Below are 17,359 nucleotides of genomic sequence, written 5' to 3' on the forward strand. Positions count from 1 at the left end.
CCCCAGGTACCTTCAATGACGTGGAACTGAATCGCTGGACGCTAAAGTGCTCTGGTGCCACAGGTCAGTCAAATGACCTACAATCGTCACTGAGCTCAAATCTTAAGCTATGAATATGAAATTTGGTCACAGTATTATATTTCATAACATAGGGACTCACTAAGACGGGATTTCTGGAAATTCATTCCCTCCCTCCCAAGGGCATCATGAGAAATTCAAATGTTATACGGGGGGAAGTCATCGCCCAGCAATTTTCATAATTACTAAATCCACGCGAGCGAAGCCGTGGGTAACAGCTGGTTTTGGAATAATTTGCGAAACTGCAAAAAATAAATGGAGAAAAATAATTCGAGGAACCTCTGACGAGAGACTAAAGCAGAAATGAAAACCAAAGAAAGGAAACGGTAGAATATTCAAACAAAATAAACCGAAATGTTAAGTGGACCAGCTATTGGAGAACACTTGAGTGTACCCTTCCAGTACCAATTTTACCATCAGTGTGGGTCATATACGTCACGGTAGGACTGAAAGTGGGTTTAGTTTCTTCTTAGTAGTATTCGGTTCGCTGAAATTGTTTTGATAACGTATTAGTTTTCCTTAGCCTGGATTTCTATTTCAGGTATTATAGTTTACCTGAAGGATGACACCAGCAATCACTTCTATACCGGAACCCCGTCAACGATTCAGATATCAGTGCATCATCCGTATTCGCAGGTCAACCCTTTCCGTCATGGTGCTAGCATAAAGCTCTGTTCCAATTATGTTATCCACTTGTCTAAGGTAATAATTCACAGACCCATCTTTTTCAACGAATATTTCGCGAATTTTCTATCTACTCTGAAATTGGTACGAAGAATTTCAGTTAAAAAACTTCGTGAACTCAATTGTTTTTTCCAGATAAAGCATGTATTACTAGAGAGCCCATACGATACTAACTGCACGAACTACCTGGCTCTTTGGAAATCCCGTGGTGGAAAAGGACCAGTTAATAAAGGAGTAAGATAAGTCAAAAGAATTAATATGATCTTGTACAAAATAGTAATTTGATCATTTGAGTCGTACCACGATCATTTTCTGCAGACGAGGGCTAATTAGACCGGGACCTACAATTTATTGCCGAATCCGAACGGCAGGCTTCTTTTTTTATACTCATCGAGAGGTTGGTGCGCTAACCCCTCGATGGGGGAATCCCTGCGGTAGCAATTTTTTCTGCGGTCATGTCGCTGTGTTTGTTGTACCCATGTGTCAGGAAAGTTTTCTGACAAGGACGAACCGGGTATCGAACTTGCGACACTTCTAAACATCCTTTGGTACTTTAGGCGAGTATCTTATCTACCTGGGCTAACGCCCCCACAAATAAGTAATAAAAATTGGAAAGAGAAAACATTTTCTGAGTTGCATATGTTACTGTCAAAGCTCGAAGTGCGGATAATTCGCGAATTGGCCGAGAGTTTTAGTCAAAGCCCAATTTGCGGAAATTTTTTGGGCTTTGGGCTACCAATTCGTGAAGTGTCTTGAGATCTTTGTTCCAAGTTCGATGTGCTGATGTAAGACAGTCCGTCAGGGACCAAATCCATTTTTTTTCATCGCCAACGTGCGATACCTGTCGATATCTAACAGCTGTATTAGATTAACTCCATGAGACGAGAGAGAAAGAAAAAAAGAAATTTTAGAGAAAAAATTAAGAAATATTATATAGGCCTACATACAGTTTCTTCTGACAAATTGTGAAAAAAAAAAAGTGATTACCCTACAGCCTCATGGCTGCGGTTTGATGGGTTGCCATACTAACGTGTAAATAATTATCATGAAAATATACGCCAACTTGGCGATCAGTGTTTAAAGCACTAGGATCCCGCCACACGTTGCATGCGCTAGAGTTCTGTGACGATCGACGTTAAGGGTCCGTCCCACGAGAGTTCGCTAGGGGACGCTGGGTAAGATAATTAAAGTTAAAGGTAATAAAAGTCTGTTAGCGTCCGCGGTCGCCTCGGGGAAGCAATAATTTTCATGACTTACAATAGCAAGGCAGCGGAACGAGTGAATGACCGAACAAGTACGGATTACTTCACGCCGGCTGTGGTTTTTGCGGTTTATGTCCAACAAGGACTTTTATTATCTTTAGACTTTTATTAACTTTAATTATCTTACCCAGCGTCCCCTAGCAAACTCTCTCTGGGACGGACCTTTTACACCTTCAATCCCGCTAAGTAAGGTTAAAAGCCAAGTTTTCTTATAAGGGCGTCAATTCATAAACTCTGAAGATCCCCACCACAGATGCGCGCGAAACCTCAAGAATAAATTTCCCGGATGCCGGGAAAAAACAGCCCTAAAGTATGTATGTAAATAATGTATAGACTATTTTCCTCCATCACTAATGCCTTTTGCTATTTATAGCTTTGCCGAGAAGAGTGCATACTCAATGCTTCGGTAGCTGATGAAGGATGCGTGGATCCTACGTATATCTACTACGCAAACGATGATCCAATCTGCAGAAAATGTAAGAATATGAGCTTGAGGATGTGCAGTAACTGTACTTTGCCCTAACCCCACATTCATATCTACATCATAGAAGGTTAATAATCACACAATATTCAAATTATATGCTATACTACAATCTTCCGCCTCGTTTAAGGCTTAAAATTTTAAATTTGAGGATTTTCATTCGGTCATATACTGTGCAACATTCATCTCTGAAAGAATGTAGGTACACCGCCAATGCGCACGCGCATTATTTAAGGAGTTGTTAATTCAAATGAAGTGATTTACGACGATAGTTTGAAATTTAATTTATTTTACTCTTGTATTTCAGCTGTGAATAACTTCAAGTTTTTCAAGAAGTGTGCCGGTGAATGCGAAAGAGCTTGCGTGTCTGTATCGCTGCCAATGTTCTACTGCTTACCTCTATGAAATTTATGATTTTTTTGCTCCAAACATATTCACTGTAAAGTAAAAATAGCACTTTAATTTCCACTCCATAATGAACATTCCACAAAAAAATTCGTGATTTTTTCAGAATCAATGAAATTCGTATTTCATGGAACAATCAACGTGATTTCAGAATCAAATTAAATGAGTGATTCTAGAATTAATGAAAGAAATTATTAAAAAATTAAGTGAAAGATGATTTCCCAAAATTAATAAAACTTCAGAATTAATAATGGAAGTAATTGCAGAATTAGTGAAAGACATGATGTGAAGATAGACAGGATTTTTCCGAATTAGCAAAAAGGACGATTCCTCAGAATCAATACTGGGAATAATCTCAGACAATAACTACACGTTAAAAACTTGTTTATTCAAATAAATATACAGGGTGGATATTATCAACCGCCCAATAGTCACACAAGCGATTCTTTGTGAATAACTAATATAGAGAAGTGTTTAAGTGGACAAATATTAAGGTAATTATTACGTTTTGAAATTTTGTGATGCGTCAGTTTTCTGACGGTCACAGTTACGCGCCAAACACCCAACGAAAAAAAAAATCATCATGCAGTGGGTTGCCGCTAATGGAAAATAAACTGAAATATTCAGTCCCGTTAAAAGCCAAGATCACAGTTTGTTTTGTTTTTTTTCACGATTGGCGTATTTTCCACTTCGTAAAGAGTGATTTTAACCTAGTTATTACGTATTACCTTCACCCCGCTATATTGACAAATTTATCCCCACATATGTAAAGTATTAGCCAAACGAGAGATCTATTGGGAAGTTTTTTTTTTCAAAAATGAACACTTTTCTGCCAAAATGCGGTAGTTTTCTTTACTTCATTATTAAATCAAATTTTTTGAGGGAAAAGGCAAAGAAAAAAAAAAAGGGTTTGCACAACTTTAGCTTCCTTGGTTATTCTGTGGGTTATAGCACTGCTATCGGCTCAAAAACGCCAAGTTATACGTTTGGTGCACGTTCGGAAAATTTGGCAGAATTCGAAAGTGACGCGTCACCAATTTTTAACGCTTTTATAACTCCATGATTATTATCGGTCAAATCAAGAATTTTCCACATCAGTTTTTCAGAAGGAATCACGTGTATAATTCTAGGGTGGTCAATAGCATCTAACCTGTAGAGCATCTTGTACGACGTAGCATTTAAATCGTAATATCAATGCAAAATTTACTTATTCAAAGATGAATTGTACCGTTTCTTCGAAATAGGTCTGAGAATTATCAAATGGTACCCGAGCAGCTTTCTTTCATTCAAACAACGGTGAGCGTTTTATAATTTCATTTAATTTTTTTTCACTTATGAGGTAATCAAACTAATTTGGCATAAATTCGAAAATACATAGCTTTTCGGAAAGTTTAAATTGTTATTGTATAATGTAATTGATGTTGAAATATCAATGTATATTTGAATCAATTGACTTCAATTACTATAGAGTGTCTGACAAGTTCATTTTAATAGTTTAGAAATTCATAGAAATTGAAGGAATTGGTGTATTAGGGAGCAATTTCTGCGAAAAAAGTGATTCTCGACGGACTTTTTTCGATATAGAAAAAAAATCAGTTCAATTTTTTTACAATAGGGGGAACTGCTCGCCATTCCGATCGAGGTGATTGGAGACTTTGACCTTTCTTCAATCACTTCTGTGTCCGAAATCTTTGTAAAGCTTCACTCGGTGATTCGTGGCTGAGGTAAAACCACCTCACTAGTAGCATTTTATCCACAAATGTCAACATCGCAATGAATACCTTATGCAAACGCCAGTAACAGGAAAATTCAAAAATAAGCTGTTGATCGTACACCCTGCATTTTATAGGACTCTGATTTGCATATTCTCGGGGATTCGCTTTCGTGCAGTGCCCTCTATCGATAAAAAAATCCAAGAGTAGATTATTTTCTGCACAAAAAAAAAATATCCCCCTTCGTTAGAATAACTTTTTCGCACAAACCACATTCAAATAAGCCAATACCTTCGATTATTTTGAATTTTTAAATAATTTACGAAGTTATGGGACATCCTTGTACTTGAAAATACAATAGTTATCGTTTCTCTTATAGATTGGCCGGAAGAAAGGAAGCGAGTGAGTCTCTCGTTGTTTCTTATTATAGTTCCTTATTCTAACGGAATAATTAATGTACTCTTATATTTCAGAATTATTAAAACAAAGTGGTTCTAAAAATAATGGAAGAATTTTTTTTAAACGAACAAACAACAAATTACAAAAGATACAAATATCTTCTATATATATAAAATTGATTTTCTGTGTGTGTGTGTGTGTGTGTGTGTGTGTGTATGTATGTTCTCTATACAAATCTACAATTTTAGATCGATCGTCGCCAAATTTTGCATATATACCAAATGGGACCCGACTTAAACGATAGGCTACTTTAAAATTTCGTCAGCCCAGGGCAAATGCCCCAAATGGGCAAAAAACGTTCGGACAACAATGGTTTTTGGGCCTCAACAATCACTTTCCGAACGTTTACTTTGGTTACTATGGTTCCTTAGCAATGCGTTTCAGACGTGTATATGCCTTCACAATGGTTTGTCGCTTCTTTTACGCTTCCAGTGTATATATATAACAGTTTATGCCTTTATAATGGTTTGCCACTTTTTTCAATAGGCGTCAGAATCATAATCAGCATCACTTCGAAGGTCAGGCAAAGGATGATCCTCCATAGATATCAGTGTTAAAATTGCAGATTTTACTGCATAAATGCGGAAATTTACTGGGAGTTTCCTGCCACATCAATAATTTTTAAAAATTGTATTGAATTCTCGATTTTTGAAACATGAAACATTGAGTTCGCTTTGAGAGATATACGAAGCCCAAGAGATTAAATATGAAGTAATTAGCCGGACCTACTTTTGAGTTGGATATATTCATGCAATAACATTGATTTCAACTTTTTATTTATATCTTCTCAAGCATAAAAATTAATGTCTCCGTATAGTCATTTGATATTCAAACTGCATAAATTCATGTGGGGTAAGATATTTTAAAATTAATTATGGGCCCGTAAAAAGTACATCGAAAAAATTCCACAGCTTTTATTAAGCACTAGCTACAATACCCGGCGCTGCTCGGGTTTTCTTCAATGAGGCTTTTTGGATCATGCGATATCTCCCTCTTTCTTTGAGGGACATGCAAACCGTGTCTAAGTTAACCAATATGGCGACTTCCTGTGCGACTCATGAAATAAACAAATCTAGATTTAAAGAAACATAGAAATGAATAGTCCCCCCCCCCCTTTTTTTATGATGGGTGCTAGGTATTTCGATTCCCTCCCCCTGAACTTCAAGTTATCAATTTCTGCCAGTTTCAGCTTCCCAAAATGCTTAATTGAAGCTGTGGAATTTTTCGATGCACTTTACGGGGCCCATAACTAATTTTAAAAACATCCTAAACTATATGAATTTATGCAAATAAATATCAAAAGACAATACGGAGACATTAATTTTCATGCTTGAGAAGATATAAATAAAAAGTTGAAATCAATGTTATTGCATGGATGCTCAACTCAAAAGTAGATCCGGCAAATTATTCATATTTTTAATTTTCTGGGCTTCGTATCTCCAAGTGAATTCAATATTTCAAAAATCGAGAATTCAATTAAATTTTTAAAATTATTGATGTGGCAGGAAACCCCCCCCCCCCAACAATATTTCCGTATTTATGCAGTTAAATCGGCAATTTTAATACTGATTTCTATGAGGATCACCCTTTTCCTGACCCTCAAAGCGATGATGGTGATAATTGACGTCTATTCAAAAAGCCTCATTACTGAGAGTATTGAAAATGTGGCTAACAATTATAAAGGCATAAACTATTATACATAACTGGCAGCATTAAAGAAGTGACAAACCATTGTAAAGACATAAACACGTCTGAAACTCATCGCTAGGGAACCACGGTAACCAAATGCCTCATTCAAGAAAACCCGGGCAGCGCCGGGTATTATAGCTAGTACTATATATAAACATATCTATTCTGTAATATAAAATCACAAACAAACTCGAAAAGGGCCTGTTGCTAAGCAACCGAATGACGGAAGTGGGTGAAATTTTTGAGTGACGGAAATCTGTTACGGAAGTCGGTTTCGATTCATATATCGATATTCACATTCATATATCGTACATTCATATTCATATATTCATATATCGATATTGGGTCGATATTCACATATCGGGACCCATTTGACCCATCGGGACCATGTTATGTGCATGTACCAAGAGGCTCCTACATCCTACAGCAGAGCCCTTAGGCTGGAATTTAGATTTCGAGCCCCCAAACCAGCTATTCAGGGGCCCCTCTGTGATTAATTTATAGTGCGCAAAATCAAAAAGTGATAAGAATCGTTGTGTCCCCTGTCAGCCCTTCCTTTGTGGGGGGGGGGGGAGGTCCATGCCGAGAGATATGTATATGTATAATATACACACACAACAGCAGTGCTCCCAACACAGGGTCGGGGTACCCGGGGAAGATTTCACGTATAAGTAAAAAGTTTTCATTTCCAGGGGCCCTTGATGGATCTCATTGTTTTCTTGCTGCTTTAACGTTGAAAAATTTCGATAGCGGAAGCAAAAGATATATCCAGTCTGGGGCCCCACCAAAAGTATGCGAATTGGTGTCCCGGGTAATTGGTTGGGGGGGTCCTGGATTTTATTCGTTGGTAAAACGAATACAAATGAAAATTTTTCATGGCACTCGCTACGGGGGATGACCGACAAGCTTCCAAGTCGGGGGCCCCATGTTTACAGGTTTCATTTTGGGGGCCCTGGATTTTATTCGTTGGTAAAACGAATACAAATGGAAATTTTTCATGGCACTTGCTCCGGGGGATGACCGACAAGCTTCCAAGTCGGGGGCCCCATGTTTACAGGTTTCATTTTGGGGGCCCTGGATTTTATTCGTTGGTAAAACGAATACAAATGGAAATTTTTCATGGCACTTGCTCCGGGGGATGACCGACAAGCTTCCAAGTCGGGGGCCCCATGTTTACAGGTTTCATTTTGGGGGGCCCTGGATTTTATTCGTTGGTAAAACGAATACAAATGAAAATTTTTCATGGCACTCGCTCCGGGGATGACCGACAAGCTTCCAAGTCGGGGGCCCCATGTTTACAGGTTTCATTTTGGGGGGCCCTGGATTTTATTCGTTGGTAAAACGAATACAAATGAAAATTTTTCATGGCACTCGCTCCGGGGATGACCGACAAGCTTCCAAGTCGGGGGCCCCATGTTTACAGGTTTCATTTTGGGTGCCCTGGATTTTATTCGTTGGTAAAACGAATACAAATGAAAATTTTTCATGGCACTCGCTCCGGGGATGACCGACAAGCTTCCAAGTCGGGGGCCCCATGTTTACAGGTTTCATTTTGGGTGCCCTGGATTTTATTCGTTGGTAAAACGAATACAAATGAAAATTTTTCATGGCACTCGCTCCGGGGGATGACCGACAAGCTTCCAAGTCGGGGGCCCTATGTTTACAGGTTTCATTTTGGGGGCCCTGGATGAATCTCATTCTTTTCTGTTGTAGAATTTGCCACAGCCGAAACCCGAGATATAGCCAGTCTGGGGCCCCACTAAAAATCTGCGTATTGTGTCCCCGCTACTGGATGTGGGGCCCTGGATTTTATTCGTTGTAAAATTGATAAAAATGAAAAATTCTCACAGGGGGGTGTCCGACAAGTTTGCAGGTCAGGGCTTCATGGAAATGTTGGCAGGTTGTAATTCGGTGCCCCTGAATGTATCTCATTGATTTTTGTGGTTTAAGATTGTAAAATTTGCAACACATCGGTAGCCCAAGATATATCCAGTGTGGGGCCCCACTGAAATTCAGCGAATTGAATCTGGGGACCCCCATGGGGAAGTTTTCTGGGGATACTTGATGAATCTCATTTGTTTTTTGTTGCTTTATTATTATTTTCATTAAAATTCGCTTCTTCAGTAGGCTGGTGCTTTCACACGTCCCTTTCCCCTTTTCCATAGCACGCTGATGAAGTGGGACGAAATAAACAAGATATGTCCGGGAGAGAAGTGGGGGGGGGGGGTTGGCCGCCAAAGGCGGCAGGGGGGCAGAGCCCCCCTAGTATAATATACAAATACAAACGTAAGTTACACAAAGACAACGATACAAAACACACACACATATATTGCATGCACTATAAAGCCCCAAGGGATTGTATGGTCCGTCCAGCAGGCCTATATGATTTTCATTACATGATTTTCTTCTTCAGCACCGGCTCTTTTCTTCATTAGATGCATTTTACTATATAATTCATATGCATTGATGCGATAATTTATTACAAAGTACTGCATTAATATCTGTGTTTTTGATCATAATAAGATATAATCTGTATTTTTATTATTATTTTTGTAATTAATTACTAGAGTAGACGAAGTTCATTATTTTTGGTGCGGTGTAACAAAAGCTTTTTTGAAATTATGTTTCGCTACTTTTAGGCACTTGATAGATGTTTTTATACCCATTCGATGTTCTATTTTCATTTTTTACTAACCATTCTTCGTTTTTGATGATAAATTTATAAATTCTGTACATGTAATTCTGTCTCAGTGTTAATATGTGGCACTGCATTCTTTTATTATTTATAGGAACATTTATTAGTTCTCCTAATTTATTATACAGATTGTTTAAGTTGCCTATGTTTTCAGAATTTTATCTAGAATTAATGACAAAATTTTTTTTGTTAATGATAGACATGTGTGCGTGTGATTTTAGAAAGACATTTTTCTGCAACTAATGAAAGAAAATTTTCTAGGAATTAATAAAATATTTTTTCCTAGAACTAACGATAGAAATTTTTTCTCCAAGTAATGAGAGAAATTTTTCTTTAGTAAAAGAAAGTAATGATTTTAAATTAGGGAAATAAATTTTCTAAAATATTAATGAAAGAAACTTTTCTGTAACTAATGAAAAAAAATTTAACTACTGAAAGAAATTTTTCATGATTTAAAGAGAGAAATTTAATCTAAAGCAAATGAAAAAAAATATATATTTTAGAATTCAAAAAAAAAAATTTCTAGGATTAAAGTGTCTCGGCATCGAAAAGGTGTAACTTAATTGCATAATTTACAGAAACGCTGAAAAACACCTTAATGAAGGAAATGGTTTTACAATTATCTAAAATAAATAATTTCATGATCAATGAACACTTCTAATTAATGAAATAGGAAAAACAAAGGACCTATGGAGTTTTACGACTCATCTAGGAAACTCCTGCGAGTCAAGTTTGGGCCGTGACCCATTGTTCAAGAATCCCTGGCTATAAAATGGTTTTGTACAACCCATCTCGGCATCAATTTTGGATCGAGACCCATAGTTCAAGAATCCCTCACTGTAAATGAATTTTTACGACTCATCTAGGAAGCCCCCCGCGACCCAAGTTTGGGTAATGAATCCTACTATGCTGTAATGTTTTGTGTACATTTTTTTAGAATGAAATTAATCACCTATAAATTGGATATGAAGATGCACTTATTTATGTTTTTCAAAGTAATTATTTTCACTTTGAATGTGTTTTTGTTTTACGAACAGTTGTAAGACGGTCGTGACTTTCTCCTTCGCCAACTTCGAAAAAATTACTTATAGATATGAACCGAAATATCAGGTATGTAGGCATTTGGTATATGTTACGGTAAATGTGATAAATTGGTTATTATGCCTAGTCACCAATTGTCTCGATGAGCTCGATAAGTTTATTTCTTTTAACGATGATTATGCATAATACCCGAGCGTCGTTGGTAAATTTGATAGATATTAAAAAAAAACATTATCTCTTTTAGCGGAGATTATGCATAACACCCAAGCGTCGCGTCGTTGGTAAACATGATAAATTGTACTATATGACATACTATACATGATAATTCATACATATATCGTATTATTATATCGAGGTACGATCGTGACATTATTTTGTTATCATCATATCTGTATCTGACTACATTCATGACACATGAATCACTCATTGGAATTTTTTTCACATTCATCAAATTCGAAATAATGTTATATATACAGTGTACATGTAAAATAAAGGAACAATTTCACTTTCGGAAAAAAAATGAAAATGTTCCTTTTTGAAAATAAGCTCCTGAAATCATATTACCACTTCTATTCAATCGTAATGCATTTCAAAGAATTGTTTAGTTTTTGTTTTTTCAGAGAATTCAGGTATTCAGTTTCATCGGAGGTTTCTTGGGTATCTGGCTCGGTGTTTCACTCATTGCCGTCACCGACCTCCTGGATATGATGTTCTTGTCATACCTCTACGTGAGGGACTTGATAATGAAGACGAAAGGCTACGGACAGAGCTACGACACTTTGCAGAGAATCGCAAATATCCTTAATCCAGCCGAAGCGAAGAAATATCCGAAGAAGAAATTTCGGAAGAGACATCATCACGCCTGGTGATGATTCCCGCAAACAATTTCCATTCTTGATCATCCGTGTAGTAAATCGCACCAATAAAATCTCGTAACCGAAAAAATAGTGGAGTATTTATTGTGCTCATTTTCGTAAACGGACTCTTGAAATTGAGTGAAAATTTTCATTCAGGACTCGAGGACGTTCGTGGGACCTATTGTAACCCCATCAGTCATTTCAACGCTGCTATAAATGCAATCAAACCTCCCTTTCCGAAAAACTCGTATTCGAATCAAACATCCCCATAGGAAATAATGGGAACTCGGATAATCCATTCCACAATTCTGTGACGTTTGGTCAGAACATGATATCTCCAAAAAATGGCTTTTTGATCTGAAAGTAAGTCTTGCCAATTATAACTAATTAGAAGTGGGATAAATGCACAAATACGTGCTTACGGCTAAACAACATGCTGATGTATGATATTTTCATTTGTATTTGTGTGTATGTTTTATTTTTGATTTTTAAATGGCAATGAAAATGCTTATATCTCAAAAATGTGATTTTGGAGTTGTCATGTTTTGACCAAACACCACAGAATATTATTCATTCACATAAAAATGACTAATAAAAACGGCATTTAATCAAAAATCACGCACAAAACATTTAACACAATAATAATAATACATAATACAATAAAATAACCATAATATAAATAATGCGATAAATAAACATGCAATACGATGTTTACAAGTTAACTTATTCTAACTGACGAGAGAGAGAAAAGGACTATCGTTTAGGACGCTTTACTGACTCACTGTTGTTTGCATGCTTATTCTTTTTGCGTAACTCTCAAAAAGAATCTTATGCAATGGCACTTGCTTCTGCCTCTGTTTTAGGATTTCTGGGAAATGGAATATTGCAGTGTTCGTTGGACAGATTCATTGCTCGCACACTGCTACAGCTTTATTTGGGTGGCTCTTTTCTACAGAGGTCTGCCCTTTTCCCCCCACACATTCTAAACATCTCTCCAATCTCATTTTATGTGAGGGACATCTCCTTACTTCTCTCTTCCTGAGACGAGATACCGTCCATAAACTTTTGCTGGTGCGTGCGAAAGAGGATCCATCACTTCATCTACCGTCAACTCCTAGATATTTTTCATGACTAGTTCTTGAATGCCATCCTCATGCACCTCTAGTCCATGGTCTTCCCCAAGCACACAATCTCTTCGACAAGTAGCGGCTCCTGTTCATGATCTAGCCCGCTCAAAGACACGTTCAGTAATGCAAATCAGCCTACAGTCTTCTTCAAGCGAACTTGAAGAAAACTTAATGCATGTATGCATGGCTACAATGCTACATCTAGTTTCATATCGTAAATATTCACACTCACACGTGTGTTAATTTTCCGAATTTGGAACGCTTACCGGAGACTTTAGGGGAGAATATTACCCATAGTTCCATAACACGTGTGTGGGTGAAAGCAAAAACCATCAGCTCAGTTGTGATAACGTGATAACAAAATAAATGAAGAAAGCGCAAAATTTATTTGGTTGGTTCTTTTCTACAGAGTCTTGCACAGTTTCACACATTCTGCACCTCTCTATAATCTCATTTTGTGTGAGGGACATCTCCTTATTTCTCTCTTCCTCAGACAGTTAAAGTCTGGCCTCAGTAGTCAATGCAGGGCCGGATTAACCATTGAGCAAAATAGGCACGTGCTTAGAGCATCACGGGCGCGGTAGCCCGGTCAATAAGATACTCGCCTAAAGTACCAAAGGATGTTATTTTTCCCAGAGGTGTCGCGAGTTCGATGCCCGGTTCGTCCTCGTCAGAAAACTTTCCTGACACAGGGGGTACAACAAAAAACGGCGACTTGACCGCAGCAAAAAATTGTTACCGCAGGGAGTCCCCCATCAAGGGGTTAGCGCACCAACCTCTCGATGAGTATAAAAAACAAGCCTGCCGTTCGGAATCGGCCATAAATTGTAGGTCCTGGTCTAATTAGCCCTCGTGTGCAGAAAATGATCAAATTAGTGCACCACAAATGTTATCAAATTATACATTTCCTTTTAAATGTACAGCATTTTTTCACAGTATGAACCATTCGGTAGAAAATCCTCAAAGATCATATTGGAAATGAAAGTATGTATCTTGTGAAATTCCTCTTCTTGACACAAGATGAAACACATGTGCTATTTCCCCATCAACAATATTAAGATCTCAAATCTAAAGAAACGGAATAATATTGCAAACTAGGGTTTTCACGTTAATGCTGAGTTTTTATAATAAGATGACACAAATTTCCCATAAATAAATCCAGGCAGTGCCGTTTTAACAGATGGGTCCACCCCGTGCACTGCCCGTGGCCTTAAGTGCTTAAGGGGCCCTCGTGGTGAGATTTGGCGCTATGAATTTCGAGAGAACATAGAAAAATATGTCTCCAAAATATCACTGCGCGGGTGCCCATGATGGTATTGAGACGGCCCTGAGCCCAGATAATTCTTAGCAGTGTCATAGGCTCTACAGCAGTATGTCCTAAAGTGGGCAATATCACCCCTTGGGGAGTGATGGAAGGGTCTAGGGGGACGGTAGAGGCTTGGGATTTAGTATATGATGCTATGGGTTGGTTTGGGTTGGGGGCGATGAAAAGAAAAGAATTAATTAAGGGAAGCGATGGAACGAAAAGTGGGAAACTATGCTCTAGAGGCCTACGCAGGGGCCTAGGGGGTCCCGTGCCTCCCAAATAACGATTAAAAAGTAAAAAATATTTTTGTAAAAAGAATTAAAATATCAAAACAAAATACCTTTATACTGTATATTACCAAATGAATATCTGTTAATTTAAAGGTTAGTAACGCGAAATTTTTTTTCTCTGGAAAGATTCCTTGTGCCCCTCGATAGGTCGATCCTGTGTACGCTCTTGATAAGCTCAGGCCCATAACTAGGCTGGATAACCGTGGCCCCGAGCCGAATGGGAGTCCCCAAACCCGCCTTTCCTCAGCGTAATCCCTTTTGAGGGGATCCTCTCATAGCACTCACCGGGGGTCACGTTGCAGGATACCTTGATAGCCCCCCACCCCGGCAAAGTGAGTGTTTCAAGGCTCTCATCATATAGCTAAAAATAACTTCCTTCCAATTTGCATACTTACGAAAATTTTAAACAGATCTAATTACCATGAGGCCCTCTTTGCACTTAAGGTCTTCGAGGCGCGCCCGAATGGCCCCATGCGTCAAAAAGGCACAACGCGAGCCAAGTTCTACAGAATTAGGACATGAACTTAAAATGTTCAGATCTACGTGTATAGCTCATACGTGGATCAACTGTGTAGTTTGATCCAACGTAGAAGCAAAAGAAATGCTACCAGGTCGACATTGCAAATGAACTCGAGAATGTATCAGATATAAAAGGTACCCAATCATGGTGATTAACCAAAAGAATAAGGTACTTCTGAATAATATTGTGACTGCTAAGGTTCAGTAGATGCTCCTGAAGCTGGTTCAGGAAATTCTAAAAAGCAGTCAATGGGAGAAAATATCTTGACATATTTGAGACTTGACATATTGAGACTAGAGCAAATGGTAAGAATCAAAGGGTTTTTTTTTGGAAAATATGAAAGCAAAATTTCAAAAAAGTACATTTTCGCCAATACAAAAACAATCATAGTAACATTGACTTGCGCTTCTTTGGTCTGCTCAATTCTAACAAATGAAATGCAAAATTTATTAGAATTCTTAATTTTAAAAAAATATTGAATCAAAAAAATTTTAATGAAAAAGCTACAGAAATATGTAAATTTATAAGTTTGATGCTTCATCTCTGCTGAAAGTATAAGCAAATGTGTGTTCACGTTGCATTGGTTTTGAAGATGTCAAAGACTGCAAAAGTAGGAAATGCTGGAGTTGGGGGAAGAACCTTTCAAATAAATGAAGTGTGTGCTTAGAAATATTGTAATATTCACATCATATTCTGCCAACTACGATCGGAACTAGATGGGAACATGGCCCCGAAGGTCAGATTTTCATGGGTCCTTTTATGATGAATTTATAGCGTGATAAAACGAAAATGATGAAAATATCGTCCCTTGGCCCCAGGACTCGAGCCCTGGCAGCCCACCCTTGAAGGGGCGGGGGGGGGGCATGGGTGGGAAATACGACGCGTATGATCACCTTGGAGGTTGTCAATTCTCGCCAAAAAAAAAGAAGCTAAACGTGAAAAAAAACCCTAAAAGTAAAAATTTTTAGCCTTCAAATTCAAAAAATCGTTGAACTGTGTAGTCAATGGCATGAAATGGTGGGATGGGAGGGGCCACCAAAATTACTTAAGTGCTTAGAGCCTTCCAGCGTCTTAATCCGACCCTGCGTCAATGGATGGACAAATCCATCGAATACTGTGATATTGAATATAGATTGATTGAATGGTAACACCGGCCTGAGAAATGCAAATAGTGAAGGATAGGCGAATAAGATGGAATTTGATAGCGATTATTGTTCTGTTGATGTATAATAGATGGCGCAACTATATAAACCAGAAAGGAATATGAGCCATACCAGTGTTGTGCTATTGTTACACTGCCTGGATGAGATTTTTGTCACAAGATTTCATATCTGATCAATCAATTCATTCGCTGTTCTTATTTTGATTCGGTCATATTTGTATTTAAAAAAAATACATCTCTACAATAATTAAAAACTCATCGTTACAGAATAAAAAAAGAAGAAAAATTAGCTCTTCATATATAATTTTTTCTCGTATAAAGTTTTACATTTTCCGCTTTCGATTGAATTTTTTTGAGCATTTGCTGTAATAATTGGTCTCTTTTGTGGGTGGACAAGCGGATCCGGCTGTTTTCTCTTGTTTGGAACTTTTAAAATGTCTGTAATTTTATACGTAAGCCGAAATCTATGACCAGCCTTCATTAAGTTTATGCTTGTTTCTTCATTTTAGAGCTAATTATTATTATTGGTTCATTTCTGTTGTGGGCCTTCACTGAATTTCGATCTCTTAACAAACTTCAATTTAGCTGAAACCTGAAATTACACTAACAATTCTAACGTTTTCTTAATTTTTTGAATATTTTTTACATTGGAATAACGCAGGTGACGTGGGGATATGATCGAAGTGTTCATAACTTTCAACGGGATTTGGACCGTAAATTATTATTCTGCCGTCAATCAACTGCTTTGACAAGGGGACAACAATAGGTTGTGGTGTCACCGGGAATGTTTCTCTGATAGGGTTGTTAATAAATAGAATAGCTTTCTCCCGGGGGTAGTAAAATCAAACACAATTGACACGTTTAAAAAGAAACACGAGAAGCTATAGAATGCTTAGAATAAGACATCAATAAAAAGAAGTTATGGCCATTGTATAATATTTTACCATGTTTATAGTTTTTGTAATTGCATTTTTAATTGGGGGTTGCTGTATTTTAGAAATATATGGCATGTTACGGGTCACCTTTTTCTTCACCCTACTCGTTGGGCATTTCGCCTGTTCTGGCCTTGTATTTGTATTTTCCATCTAACCATGCAGTTTTTATCAAAATACGAGAAAAAGGTGTACATTTTCCAAGTTATCCCTTTTTACGACTTCTTTTCAGAAAACATAAAGAAGAACATATATGGTAGAAGAGGTAGAGATATACCCAAGAGATTCCCGGCACGTCTTCGGTCGATTCCATCAGTGCTAAGTGACAGCCATAACAATATTCTAACATCAATGTGTCAGGAATATACTGAGAGAAATGGTCCGAATACAATGTATGTCAGGGACATCATCTTTACATTTGCAAAAGCCCATCCGCAGCGATATGTATTTCGATCACGTCCATTTCTCGCAATTTCACAAATATGCAGCACCATTAATGTTCGTAAATGGTTTCCATATTCGACAGTCGAGGTCGAAAGCAAAACATATTCGATTTTCTTTCTGGGGAGGCAAAATGGAAGACGTGAATAACTTATCACGGATTTTTCGAGATGAATTCATTTTAATATAAATTCGGCATTAGGGAACGTGCGTTTACA

Source organism: Pholcus phalangioides, unplaced genomic scaffold (assembly GCF_987345545.1).
Source record: "Pholcus phalangioides strain wild (caught in Gottingen) unplaced genomic scaffold, Ppha-v1.0 ptg000008l_1, whole genome shotgun sequence".
NCBI lineage: Eukaryota > Metazoa > Arthropoda > Arachnida > Araneae > Pholcidae > Pholcus > Pholcus phalangioides.